The sequence below is a fragment of the Carlito syrichta genome, unplaced genomic scaffold (assembly GCF_000164805.1).
Source record: "Carlito syrichta isolate Samal-C Ts95f unplaced genomic scaffold, Tarsius_syrichta-2.0.1 Scaffold142869, whole genome shotgun sequence".
NCBI lineage: Eukaryota > Metazoa > Chordata > Mammalia > Primates > Tarsiidae > Carlito > Carlito syrichta.
This window is the reverse complement of record NW_007086965.1, coordinates 26,859-40,949: the sequence shown is the minus strand read 5'-3', so window position 1 is coordinate 40,949 and position 14,091 is coordinate 26,859.

Below are 14,091 nucleotides of genomic sequence, written 5' to 3'. Positions count from 1 at the left end.
CCGTCCCGATACGGACAGACCCCCAGGCCCGGAGGGCGACCACACTGGGGCTGGGGGGAGCTCTGGGTACTGACATTTCCCAAGCCCGAGGAGCAACCCCTCCTTAGAATGACCTGGGAGTACAGTCCCTGTTGGCTGGCTTTCTTTCCTGGTGCTCACATCTGTTTCAGTGGCCACCACCCTTTCCAGCCCTCCCGGCTTGCCACTTATTTCTTTTCAGCTGGTTGTTCCTCTAACTTCTCTTGAAGCCTTCAGGCTTTGGATTCAGAGGGTCCTGGACCCCGAGCCCATTTATACTACCGGGTAAATTAAGTACCTTTTGTTCCCAGCATCCCCGTTTCATTATCTGCAAAATGGACACCATCATAGGTAACTCGCAAGGTTATCTTGGGGATTTAATGAAGCTAGGTGTATTGCTTGGGCATAAAGTTTACAGGTGTTCAACAGATGCTGTATCTCCAGGTCCTTTACTGATTGGTTGTCACAGTGTACAAATTGGAGCAAAGCATATATAAATTAGAGGTTACAGACTGAAACTATACCGGACTTCTGTGTCCTTACATCGTCCCCACCCCTAAAAGTATCCTATTTACCAAAGGAAACAGAACCAGCATTTAAACTAAGGCAGGGCCCCAATGAATCCAAGTTACTGCTATCTGAACTCCTATCTGAAACACTGCAGATAACTGGGGCTTAAATCCCACCTCAACCAATTAGTAAGCATGTGACCTTGAGCAAACTACTTAAGCTCTGGACCTTGGCTTCCTCATCTGTAAAATTGGAATAATAATAGCACCAACCTCAAGGTTTTGAGAATTAAATCAGCTCATGCTTGAAAAGTCCTTAGGACAGGGCTTGGTACAGAAACCGCTTAACAAGTGTGAACTATCATCCTTGTGCATTCAGCTCAGAGTTGACTCATGTACATCCTGTCCAGATCTGGGGTGATCCTACTTGGGATGGGAACGGTGCTGGGGTGTTAGTTTGACTGCAGCCCGTTGGGTGCTCCAGCTTATAAAGTGAGGATGAATTGCTGTATCCAGACCCAAGCCTGCTGCCTTGCTACATCTTTACTTTTATTATTATTTTTGAGTTAGAGTTTCACTCTGTCACCCAGGCTGGAGTGCAGTGGCACAATCATGGCTCATTGCAGCTTCAATCTCTTGGGCTCAGATAATCCTTCCCTTCTCAGTCTCCCAAGTAGCTGGGACTACAAACGTGTATCACCATACCCAGCTAAGTTTTTATTTTTACTTTTATTTTGTAGAGACTGGTCTCAAATTCCTGGGCTCAAGTGATCCTCCCTCCTTGACCTCCCAGAGTGCTAGGATTACAGGCTAGTGCCACTGTGCCTGCCCCCCCACCCTTTTTTTCCTTCTCTTTTTTTTTTTTTTTTTTTTTTTTGAGTTGAAGACTGGAGTGCAGTGGCACACTCCTGGCCACCGCAGCTTCAACCTGCTGGGCTCCGGCGATCCTTCCGCCTCAGCCTTCCAAGTAGCTGGAGCTACAGGTGCGCGCTACCACACCCGGCTAATTTTTTTGATTTATTGTAGAGATGAGGTCTCGCCACGTTGCCCGGGCGGGTTTCGAACCTGCAGGCTCAGGCAATTCACTCACCTCAGCCTCCCAAAGCGTGGTATTACAGGCTGAGCACCGAACCCGGCTCTTTTTCTTTTTTTGAGTCTCTGTTACCTAGGCTGGAGTACAGTAGCATGATCATGGGCTCACTGCTGACTCAGGCAATCCTTCAGCCTCAGCCTCACAGGTAGCTGGGACTACAGGTGCCTGCCACCAGGTCTGGCTAATTGTTTAATTTTTGTAGAGATAAGGTCTTGCTATGTTGCCCAGGCAGGCCTCGAACTCCTGGGCTCCCACAGTGCTGGGATTACAGGCATGTGCCACTGTACCTGGCATGCTACATCTTCTGCTGTGGCCACGACTCCTTTTGCCCTTAGACCCTGTCAACTCTGGGAGAAGGCAAGGTGGATGGGAACAGATGCTTCGAGACACTTCACTTACACCCCTGGGAAAGCTGGGCTGGCTCATGAGACCACGTCAAAGGCAGTTAGTTGGTCTTGTGTCCAACTCAGGAACTGGGCAGGCCACTCACAGGGTAACTGGAAGGCAGAGTAGGGGAGCTGAGGGAATCCACTTTCTGAAGCAGCTAGAACACTTGGTTATTAGCATCCACACAGCCTGGGACCTGGCCCTCCAGGATTCTACAAGCGTGTGACCATCCCCAGGCGTCTGTCATAGGTTACCCGGGGTCTCCCGTCAGGGCTGCCATAGACAAGCGTGTGTTGTGTGCACTGTGCCAGCATCCCCAGCCAAGGGGTTCAGAGGGCCTGAGACGCCATCCACACTCTTCTCTCCACACTGAGACCCCTTCTCCTGTGTTCTCGGGGCTGATCTTCTCGGAGGGGACCCCTTTTTCAGTCCCACTAAGGCGCCGGAGTAGCACCTGACCACGTGGACGTGGACACATCTACACTTGACTGAGTTGCTGCCACACCCTGGAGTGCTCCTTATCTGGTCTTCTTCCTGGCCCTGATACCAGCAGTCTCTCCCTCTTATCCACATGCGGGTCCTTGGGCTCCTGTGTCTTATCTTCTTGTGGGTCCTGGGGCTGGCTGGGAGGCCCAGAGGGAGTGTGACTGAACAGGCTTACCCTCTGGGGTTGACCTGAGGTGGTTTCCTGCATCCCTGGGGGCTCATTCTGGGCTGGCTCATGGTGACCATGGGATGCTGGACCCAGGGCCCTAGTGCCCTTCCCTTACATTCCTCTCAGAGAGGAGACCACATGTCCCTTTTCTGCCACCTATCCTCTGCTGAATTCCCACCCAAGCCCTCAAGGACTCAGATGCCTAGGGACTGTGGGCTCTGTCTGGGGTTTAAGACAAAATCCCTTGAATTGGATACAGAACCTTCATTACTGGTGATGAGCAGCACGTTCCTGGGGTACTCAGGATGTGAGGGCCACTCATCTCACCCAGAGGCCAGTAAGCGGGGGGGCGCCTTGGGGGACAGTCCCTGAGGGTCCGGGCTAGAAGTCTCTGAATGTGGAATTTGGGTTCTTTGCCTTGGAAGCTGCCATGTGGAGTTCCAGGACCAGTTGTGGTCCTGAGCAGGAGTGATGCTGAGTAAACCCTTGGCCCAGGTGTGGGGTCCTCAGGGCCCAGGGCCCCTCAGCCTGGTCTTATGAGAAGAAGTAGAACAGTAGAACAAACCTGCTCCCATGACTCAACAATGTCTTCTTGGGCCCCCTTATTTGTACAGTTAAAGGGAGTTGTTCATTTCCCCTGCCCCAGAAGTGCCTGGCTGGAAAGCTCTGGATGCACTGTTTCTGAACCAGATTGAACATTAGTTTGTAGGCCTGCAGACTGTGGTCAACAAAACCCCATTGAGCAGAGAGAAAGGGCATTTGGCACCAATCTGCGGAGAGAACGGGGCATTTGGCACGAATCAGCTGCTCGTCCTCTGACCCTGAAGTAGGCACCCAGGGTCCAGGTTACCCTGAGAAGCCCCTGATGCTGGCCTTCCCTCCTTGACGTGGCCTCCATGTGACACGAACTTTGTCTTCAGCTCTGTTCTGAGGGCTGATGCCTTCATGGCTCTTGGGAGCTGAGTGGAAGAAGCTCTGCGTGTGGACACTAAGAACTCAGCTTTGGAAAATAGCTTGCTATCATCACTAACTGCATGACCTGGCGCAAGCTCCCAGCCTTCTCCAAGCCTATTTCCATATGAACAAGACAGAGGTAATAGCAGGATCCATTCCACAGGGTTCTGAGGGATTACAAGAAGTAATGTATGTAAAGTGTTTGGCATGCAGCCTGGCACGTGCTCCGTCCCCAGTAAAGGTAGCAGCCTCCGCTCTGCTGTGCTAGTAGCTCCCTGCCAGCCTTGCTTGGTGAGGTTATTTGCATCAACTTGGTGTGTGCTGGCTGGGAGCTGGCAGTGTGCAGGCCCTCTGCTGGGTGCCAAGACCGCCAGGCCCAGCCCCCGCGCCCTCCAGGCCAAGGCTGCACGGTACAAATGGAATGGAGTAGAGCAGACACATCCCCTGCCCTGGCAGAGACGGCAAAGCCAGGCCCTGAGGGCTGGTTGGAGGCCATTCCCAGGGGGGGCTGCCTAGTTTAGCTGAGTCTTTTTTTTTTTTTTTGGAGTAGGAATCTCCGTCACCCAGGCTGAAGGGCAATGGCACGCTCCCGGCCACCACAGCCTTGGCCTACTGGGCTCAGGTGATCCTTCCGCCTTAGCCTTCCAAGTAACTGGAACTACAGGCACACACCACCACACCCAGCTAATTTTTTGATTTGCTGTAGAGATGAGGTCTCACCAAGTTGCCCAGGCTGGTCTCGAATCCGTGGATTCAAGCAATCCTCTCACCTCAGCCTCCCAAAGTGCTGGGATTATAGGCGTGAGCCACCTGCTTAGCTGAGTCTTTTAACTGCTCTTGGCTCAGCCCTTTCAGAGTCCTCCTTTGCCCTGAGAGCCTCCTCTGCCCCCCACTGGTTCTGCCCTCTGCATAACCCACATTCAACCGATGTTGAAATGCCTGTGTGCCAGCCCAGGAAAACTCTGAGCTTGCACAACTTCTGGGGCACATCTGGATATACCAGCACATTTATCTTTCAGGCAAGAGAGATGGCACAGGGCCAAGAGAAAAAGGCTGGCTTGGGTCATGTCATCAACCACTCCTTCCTTTATCCCCTTCTTAGGGCCTGTGGTCTCCCACTCCTCCCCATGGGTGCTCAGGTTGGTGCAGGGCTTGAGGGACCTCTGATGTGGCCCTAGGGCTGGGAACCAGGGAAAGAGGAACAACAAATGTGAGATTCTTGTGGTCCAGGCCTGCCTTTCATTTTTTTTTTTTTTGAGTCGGAGTCTCACTCTCATCCAGACTGGAGTGTATTGGCCGCTCCCGGCCACCGCAGCCTCGACCTGCTGGGCTCTGGCGATCCTTCCGCCTCAGCCTTCCAAGTAGCTGGAACTACAGGCATGCGCTACCATGCCCAGCTAATTTTTTGATTTATTGTAGAGTCGAGGTCTCACCAAGTTGCCCAGGCGGGTCTTGAACCCGCAGGCTCAGGCAGTCCACTAGCCTCGGCCTCCCAAAGTGCTGGGATTACAGGCTGAGCCACCGAACCCGGCTGCCTGCTCCCCATTAGCTTTTGGGGGCTTCTACTCCATTGGACTGCATTCTCCAGCTGCTGGCCCCCCCTGGACCTCCCTGCCCCTCCTCTTTGCATTCTGACCTCCCTGTCCTCGGAGTGCTCCTCACATCTAGGGAAGAGGACAGCTTAGACAGAGGTAGCTATTTTGAGACAGATGCCCGTACGGACTCGGACTCTCCTCCATCTCTTTCAGTTCCCAAGGCCACAAGTCTTTCCTCAGCTCCTAGCACTACGGGGTCTCCCTGGTCACTCTTTAGCCACTGCTCTGCAGGGACCATCTCTGTTGCAGGGCAGGAGCCAGTCCTTAGGTGGCATAGTTGGTGTTCCAGCATCCAGTGCCTAGAAGGTGAGGCAGCAAGTATAGAGCAGCTGTGGGCACCAAGCTTTTAGTTGTCCTGTCTTACAGATAAAACAGCTGAGGGTCACAGAGGTGAAATGTTTTGTCCAAGTCCTAGAGTTCTGCCTCCTCCCCTGTTTTCTTTTTCTTGAGTTGGGGTCTCACTCTTTCACCCAGCCTGGAATGCAGTGGCATGATCACAGCTCACTGCAGCCTCCACCTCCTGGGCTCAGGTGATCCTTCCTCCCAGCCTCCCAAGGAGGAGCTGGGACTACAGGTGCGTGCCACCACACCTGGCTAATTTCATGTTTTGTAGAGCCAAGGTCTTACTAGTTGCCTAGGATGGTCTTGAATTCCTGGGCGATCCTCCTACCTCGGGCTCCCAAGGTGCTGGGATTACAGGCATGAACCACTTCTCTCAGCCCTGACCTGCTCCCCTGGGGGCTCCCTGTTCTGCACCCGTGGGTCTATCTGGAAGCCCATCTTGTAGTCTAGTGGGCTTCAGAGAGGTGGGGGACCTGTGGCGAGGGGTTTTCGGTGGGAGGCAGGCCTGGACCACAAGAGTCTCACGTTTGTTGTGCCTCTTTCCCTGGCTCCTGGCGGGGGCCGAAGGAGGGGCCACATTACCCAGCTCACCTTTGGCCTCTTGACGTGTCCTCCAGGAGAGGCGCTAAAGGGAAGAGGGAAGAAAGCTTCCTGCTATGGAGCACTCACTGTGCCTGGCGCTGCCCATGGAGGTGGAGGTGGAGGTGCAAGTGCGTTGCTTTAGCTTGTGCATGTGAGGAAACTGTAGCTCAGAAAATCTAGCTCATTGTCAAGGCCGTGCAGCTAGGAAGGTCTGGGACCAAGCCTTGGGCCACAGTTCTCTGATTCAGGAACCACATTCTTTCCATTAGAACAGCTGCCTCCTGTTTCATCTGTGAATTATACAAAAGCAGCACAATGACCCAGCTCAGCCCTTGGTAATTATAGGTTATGTGTTTCGTTTCCATCTGGTAAAGAAATCTGTGGAGGCCAGTTCCTAGACAGGATGAGGGATCCAGCTGAGGCCCCTGTGGCACAGCCACGGTTGGTAATAGGACAGAGCTGGCAGACTTGGCCAGGAATGCGGTGTATGGTACTGGGAGGCAAATGCTCAAGAGTTTTGCAAGCTGAGGGGCAGTGGGCCAGAGCAAACCTGGAGATATATTTTGTTTGACCTTCAAGTGTTTTAGAAAAATTTTAATTAGGCTGGGCGCAGTCGTTCATTCCTGTAATCCCAGCATTTTGGGAGGCCAAGGCAGGAGGATCACTCGAGCCCAGGAATTTAAGACCAGTCTAGACAACATAGCAAGACCTCATCTCTGCAAAAAATTTTTAAAAATTAGCCAGGCCTGGTGGTGTGCACCTTTAGGCCCAGCTATGAGGGGGGCTGGAGCAGAAGGACCATCTGAGCCCACGAGGTCAAGGCTGGTGAGCCGTGATTGTGCCACTGCACTCTAGCCTGGATGGCAGAGTGAGACTCTCACTCAAAAACAAAATAAAAGAAAGAAGAAAAAAAATTTAATTAGTTGCTGATATTTAAAGCTTAGGAAGTTTTACATGAAAATCCAGGTTTCCAGCTTTTCTGAAGATCTGGCAAGGCTGAGGCCCCTTGCATGTAGCAGAATTCCTCTGGGCTAACCTCTTCAGAGAGATCCTGCCTCCAAGTGGCTGCACCCTCAGCCTCAGTCCTGTCCCTTCCTTCCCTGCAGGAGTGGGCATCCGAGGTGTCCAGGGTGCTGGGCCTTCGCCCAGGAAAAGCGTGTTGCCCATCCTGTGTGTAAGAAAGTTCTGGAGCAAGAGAAGGGAGGAAGGACGGCAAAGAGTGGGAGGAGTGGTTGTTGGTGACCCCTACTCTGTGCAGAGCTGGGCACCTCCACATGCTGGGTTTATTTGGTCTTCCCAGCGATCCTGCCAGGGTTCCCTCTCAGAGGTCAGGTGACATGTCCAGGGGCTGCACAGCAGATCAGTGATAAAGTCAGGACTCATACATAGGTCTTCTGACTGCCTGCTTTGTGCCCTTGTGGTTCCTGAGGCTTGTCTCCTGTCTTCCTATGGTACTTTCAGCTGTCACACTTCTATCTGTGGACCCTGGGATTCCAGGGTAAGGCTTTGGGGAGGGGCAGAGTAGGCGCAGTGCTTTTCAGACACACTCTTATGAGCATGGAGCTTCAGGACTCCACGTTGCCCCCTTGAATCTGGAGCCCCTCCCTGGACCCAAACACTTTGAATTAGGGGAACTCAGTCATTCTTTCGATCAACAAACATATAGGAACATCTGCTGAGAGCCCACCTGCTCAGGTGATACAGATATGAATAAGACATGGTCTTGATCCTTAAGATGCTCGCAGTTTGGTGGAAGAGATGGACACAGAAAGACCATCAGCGTCATCAGTGTCACCAGTGCACTGCAGGAGGTGTGAACAGGATATCATGGACACATAGAGAAGAGCCCTTGGTCAGCTGGAGATTCAGGAAGGCCTCCTGGAAGAGGAAAAACCAAGCTGAATCTCAAAGGATGAGTGTGAGTCAAAAGGAAGCAAAGGCCAGAGATGAGAAGTGGGCCTTTGAGTTACAGTTCTGTGTCACTCCATTAATGGGAGGTGGGTGGGTGGCAAGGGCTGGCGGGTTAGGTGCTTAGACGATGGGGCATCATTGAAGATGTTATATGACGCAGTGACAGTTCCCAGAGAGCCCTCTGGCTGCAGCATGGCCTGGAGACAGGAAGCCTGTTGGGAGGCTGCCATAGTGGCTTGGGTGAGAGGACAGGGGCCTGGCTCAGGACTGTGCCAGTGGGGGCAGTGAGGAGGGGGATCTGGAAAATACCAAGGAGGGAAAATTAGTAGGATTTGATTGTAGATTGGATGTCCGTGGGGATGGAGAGGGAGGAGGAGAGTGTGGCGCTCAGGCGAGTGGTGCCACACCAGACCCAAGAGCCCAAGCCAGGGAGTGGGACAGGAAGGGGTGGTGACGGGAAGTGCCCACAAGGGTCTGCACAGTAGGGCCTGGTGATTGGACGAAGAGGTTTCGGGGTTATCGGTCGTTAGTGAGGAGCATGGATGTGTGGCCAAGGACTTGCGCAGAGTAAGAAGAGCAAGGCCAAGGGCAGAGCACAGTACAGGAACACTGGGGAGCACAGCCTTGAGGGGTGGTTAGTAACTCTGGAGCCAGGTAGCCTGGGTTCAGATCCCAATGCCAACAGCCTTCCCAGCTAGGAAACTTTCACCCAAAATGGAAGTGTCTTGTGAGGGTAGGTGACTTCATCCATGTAAAGGGCTTAGTATGTGCTAAAATACTTTAGTTCTTCAAGAGCTGGAGGCTCAGATAAGTGTGAGGGAGACAGGAAGTAATCCTTGAGACTGAGGGGCCCCAGACACCTGGAGGATAGGGAGCCTCACCAAGGTGGCGTGACCCGTGTCTGGGGATTGGCCTTGAGGTGGGTCCTGGGCAGGGCTGGCCCTGCTGGGCATGGGTCTGGTTGAGGCCCAAGTCCTGTGGAGTGCGTGGGAGGTGAGGAACAGGGCTGGCGGGAGGCAGCTGTTCTCTTCAGGAATTTGTCTAAGGTGGGGAGGGAGGCACATAGACTTCTGGAATGGACTTTGAAGAAAAAAAGCTGCTTGAGTTCTCAGAAGTAGAGTTGACGACACAGGATTTGGTCCCTGAGGCGATCGGGGTGGGGAGTTGAGGTTGTTGATGCCTGATGGGCCTGATTTCCTAGAAAAAGTAGAGACATCTATGAGAGAAAGGCAGACCCTTGGGCAGAGCCACAGGAGGGGGAGGGGTGGATTGTCAGGGCAGAGCCAGCCACAAGCAGAGGGAAGGGGGAGCTGGCCGTGGTCCTGGGTGGGCCCCAAGGAGCCACCTGGTGGAGGTGGGCTCCTGAGGTGACTGCAGCAGCCAGTGCAGCTGTGGCACAGGTCCTGGGCTAAGGCTGGGGCCGCCCAGGGGCTCTGGCCTGCTCACTTGGGGCCATAAGCAGTAGCCAGACGGGAGGCAGGCTTTCCAGAGTATGCCCACCCGGGAGCGCAAGGGTTTGAGGCTGCCTTCCTTGCCTCTTTCTGGGTGACCTTAGTCCCTTGGGAACACTTTTGGCACACAGCCCTTCCCCCCGGTCAGAGTGACCCTTCGCTGGCTGGGGACTCTGCCCTCACTCTGGTTTGGTGACGGCAGAGTTTGGCGCACTCCTCTACACTCACAGCCTGGGGAAGAGGCCACTTCTTGCCTATCAGGCTGCCCTGCCCCAGCATGGGTGGTGTGGAAGGAAGGAAGTGTGTCAGGTCGGCCAACCGTGTCCCAGTTTGCCGCCGACTGCTGCTCAGTCAGCACTTCCGCCCTGGCGTTGGTGGTCCTGCTTGCACAGTGGTTCCAAGGTTCTGGTGACTCGGCATGACGTGCCAGGGAGGAAGGGCAGCTGGCGCCTCCCTGCAGCGGAGGCCCCCTTCCTGCTCTGACTCCACAGGGAAGCTGGTGTTTTTTGGCCTAATCCTGCTGGGGCCTGCAGGGGGTGGGATGCTGGGGCCAGGTCAGCGTCTGGCTGTGGGTGCCTGGAGCCATGGTGGAGAGAAAGGTAGGGTGGGGCTCTGAGTCACGGTGCCACTGCAGCTCACTGGCTGGCCCAGGGTGGGGACTGCCCACGGTGGGGGTGGGGATGGTGCTGAGCCCTTTTCCCGTCTCACCTCGGAGAGCTCGATACTTCCGGCTGAGTCACAGGGAAGGGGGAAAGTCTAGAAGGGGCTGGGGGCTGAGTTGTTCCCACATCACTTCCTGCTGAGAGCCCCACGCCCATGGGGTGGGGAGTGGGACCCTGCTGGTGACTCTGATGAGGAGGCTCCGAGGAGGCTGGGGTACTGGGGCAGTCCCAGCTCAGACCCCATGCTGCCTTCTTGGGGGTGGTCTACTTAGTGGAGCTGGCCCTGGAGAAGCCACCGGCTTAGGCCCACCAGGGTGGACGGAGAGGTTTCGTCCTGACTGGGAAAACCGGCTGCAACCTCAGGCAGGCCTGGCTTCTCAATACTGGGTTAACCTGCTAGGTGGATGGACTTAGAGGATGTCTGAGCAGCACAGGCAGCCCAGGAGACCGAGAGGCTCTTTGGCACACAGAGAACAACATAAAAGCTAAGACTGACCCCAAGGAGTACCAGCCCTCCTCCCAGGGAGCGAAGGGCAGAAACATCCACCTCCCAGTCACCTCTGCACAGAGTACACAAGCCTGGACAAGCCCTGCAGTGTGGTGCGCACAGGGGCACACACACATACACGGGCAGGCTCAGGCGGGGCCCCGTGCAGACGTCTGTGCAGTCACTGTCATTTTGCAGGTGAGCCAGGCACCTGGGCTTTTAGACAGCAACACCACTGAAACCACTGCTGTGCACAGACCAGCTCACACCTGTAATTCACATCCCTGGTTCTGAGCTGATGGTCTCTGCTTTGGCTGTGAGACCCTCGAGGGAACAGGGTGTGGGCAGGGGTTAGAATGACCCAGGATTAGTTCTCTGACTACATGGGTGAGGGAGGCTGACTCCCCAAGCAGCTCTGTATCTCTGGCAGCTCTCGCTGGGCTGGATTTTCCTGCAGGGCTTTTGGATTTTGTTTTTGAGCCACTCATTGAGTGTTGATCATGTGCCAGACACCGTGCCACGCTGGGGTAACGTGTGCAAAGTTGTTTTGAGCAAAGCTCTCAGTAAATGTGGGTTATTAGGTATATTATTATTTACATACATAATCTCATTTCTTCTCATAGCAACCTTATGAGGCAAAGTGCTATTATTGTCCCCATTTTGCAGATAAGGAAAAGTGAGGCTTTAAGAGGTTACATGGCATATCCTAGTGGCACATAGCTAGTAAGTGGCAGAGGCTGGGTGTGAACCCAGGTCTCTAACTCCAGTCTGCAGTCTTCGTCTCTATCTTGTTGAGACTCGCAGTTGGAAAGCCAGCCCCACTGACCAGCCCTGGTGAGGTTGCCAGGGCATCTGCACACCATGGCTTTGAGTCTGAGGCTCAGGGCAGAGGGACAAGGGCCGGCGTGCAGAGGATTCCCCAGAGCGGGAAGGCTTGGAGTAAGCGGCCCCTCACTCACTTGGCCAAGGCACATTCTACTTTCTGTCCCTTTTTCATTTCAGTCACTGTGTTCTCTGCCTGACTGAAAGACATGGGGGTTCTCAGCAGCTGGCTGCTGGGCTGAACTGGGCTGGCCGGTGCCCAGGCTTCCCCTCCAGCCAGGCTGGGCTCTGTCTGTGGGCCCCGGGGCAGGTCCCTACTCCCTCCAGGTCTGAGCGGGGTTGAGCTGCCACCTGGGACCCAGGCTTATCTCTGACTCTTGGCGTGTCTGCACTGGACAGATTCCAAGGACAGCCTGCTGCCTAGCCCTGTGGGCCCTGCCCAGGTGGAAACACCCCTGAATACCTTGGCAGACTGGAAGCAACCCTTGCTTTCTGTGAGCTCTGTAAGGGTTGCGTGATGAGGGAGCGCAGTGGCTCTTGGCTTTGGTCTCCCTGACTTATAAGACTCCTAGAATCCTAACTTTATATTTTTTGTGACCCCATGACCTATGTGAGGAAACTGCTGCTCACTGAGATGCCATCGACATACCCTAAAAGAAGAACCTGCTTGGTGCTTCTCAGAGTGTGGTCCTCGGACTGCTGACTTCAGAGTCACCCAGGAGCTGGTAACACTGCACATTCTCGTGCCCTGGGCCGGACCATTTAAACAGAATCTCTAGGGGCAGCCCTGGTGCTAGAGCACATCTCAGGTGACTGCGGACCATGGCTTGGGAAGGAAACCCCCTGGACCAGCCCCCATCTGGGCTCCTCTTTTGCTATGGGGCTTTGTGTAAATTGCTTAAACTCTTTGAGCTTTGATTTCATTATTTGTAAACGGGTAACAACAGTAAGTGCCTCACAGAATTAGTATATGCAGCGAGCAAAACACTGCACCTTCCCAGCACAGTGGGCCCGTGGCAGCCCAGGGGAAGGGTCTCCTTGGGTTGGTGGTTCTTCCCAGGAGCAGAGCACAGGAAGGTCAGGCTGCGTGTTCTTGTGGCACAAGACACAGGCAACGTGTTGGGGACACTTCGGTTCTGGGAGAAGTGAGGGGGCCTCCCAGAGCATCGAGTGCTGACAGGAAGCGATGAGGGTCAGCTCTGAGGCAGAGTCCTAGAATCACTAGATTCTGGGCTTAGCTAGAGAGACTCCTACTAGTTGAGAGTCCTCACTGCACCACAGCTGTGCTGTATGATTTTAGAGCTGATTTTAGGCTCTGATCTGTGGGTGGGACTTGTCCCTGTGACTTGTCCCTAATGTTTCAGAGTGTGACCAGACTCCCAGCCTAGAGCCAAACTCTTCCCCATAGACCCCTGCATGGGTCCTCTTGCACCACCACCTTCCCTCACTGGGAGACCTTGTAGGAAACAGTCTTGACACCCCATTGTTCTGTTGACTAGTGCGCGGCTGTCTTGCCCAGTCTTGGTGGGTTTGCTAAGAACCCCACCTAGGTTTTCCTCTTGCACAGTGGGGGCAAAGTCGCCTCGTTTCCCTTTGTTCATCAGCCACCAGGAGGTCCCATGCAAAAGGTACAGCCCATCTCTAAGCCGAGCGAAACCCTGTTCACCTGCTTAGGGGACTCTTTTCTTCCTTGCTGGTTTAGACTTTTTTTTCTTCAGATTTCTTTTCTCCACTCCTGATTTTAATGCTGATGTTTCATTGCTTTCTTTTCTTTGTGTTTCCTTGCTGTTTGTGGAACAAGGCTGGGGGTATGTAAAAACACTGGACAAGTAAGCACACATGACGTCTTCACAGCTGCTTGGTTGGGCATGTCGCATTTTGTGCTTTCTCAGCCTGGTGAGACTGTGGTGTCTGCGTGGTCGTCATCACTGCTCAGTTGGGGTATGCCTGAGGTTGGGCAGGGTGGCTGCTCTTGGTTGTTTTTCTGTTCTCATTAGCTGCTTAGAATTTTAAAAAGAATTTTTCTTTCTATTAGTTACCCAAAACATAAGCAGTACCCTGGTGGATGGGTGGATGTGTTTCTTTTTTTCTTCCCCCTTTCTCTCTAATTTATATTTTTCCCATTGCATAACTACAACCTGCTTATTGTAGAATCACAAAATCATAACAAGTGAATTACTTGGAATCCTACCAGGGGTCCCACTTTTCGCTGTTGTGTATGATACAACCTTCTGGGTTATTTTTCTATGTTTATATTTTTCCTACAAAAAATAGAATCTGATCATACATACTATTTTACAATCTTCACTTTCACTTAGTGGTAGATAATTAGTATCTTTCCTTGTCATTACACATTCTGTAACAGTGTTACTTAAATTTTGTGTTGAGGATGCAGGCACATTCTTCTATAAGTGTAGTAGGGCTTATTGTAAAAAGCAAAAATCGTTTGGGTCTCTCCCAGCCCTAGGCCTGTTTAAAAGCAGCACCTCTTAATCATTTAAGGTTCTTGCTCCACCATTTGTTCCTCCATATCGTTAAGGAAAATGCTTATACCACTTCCATCACTCCCATCACCCTTTTCCTCCTCCCTGCATGTGCTACCACCATACTTCCTTTAGTGATC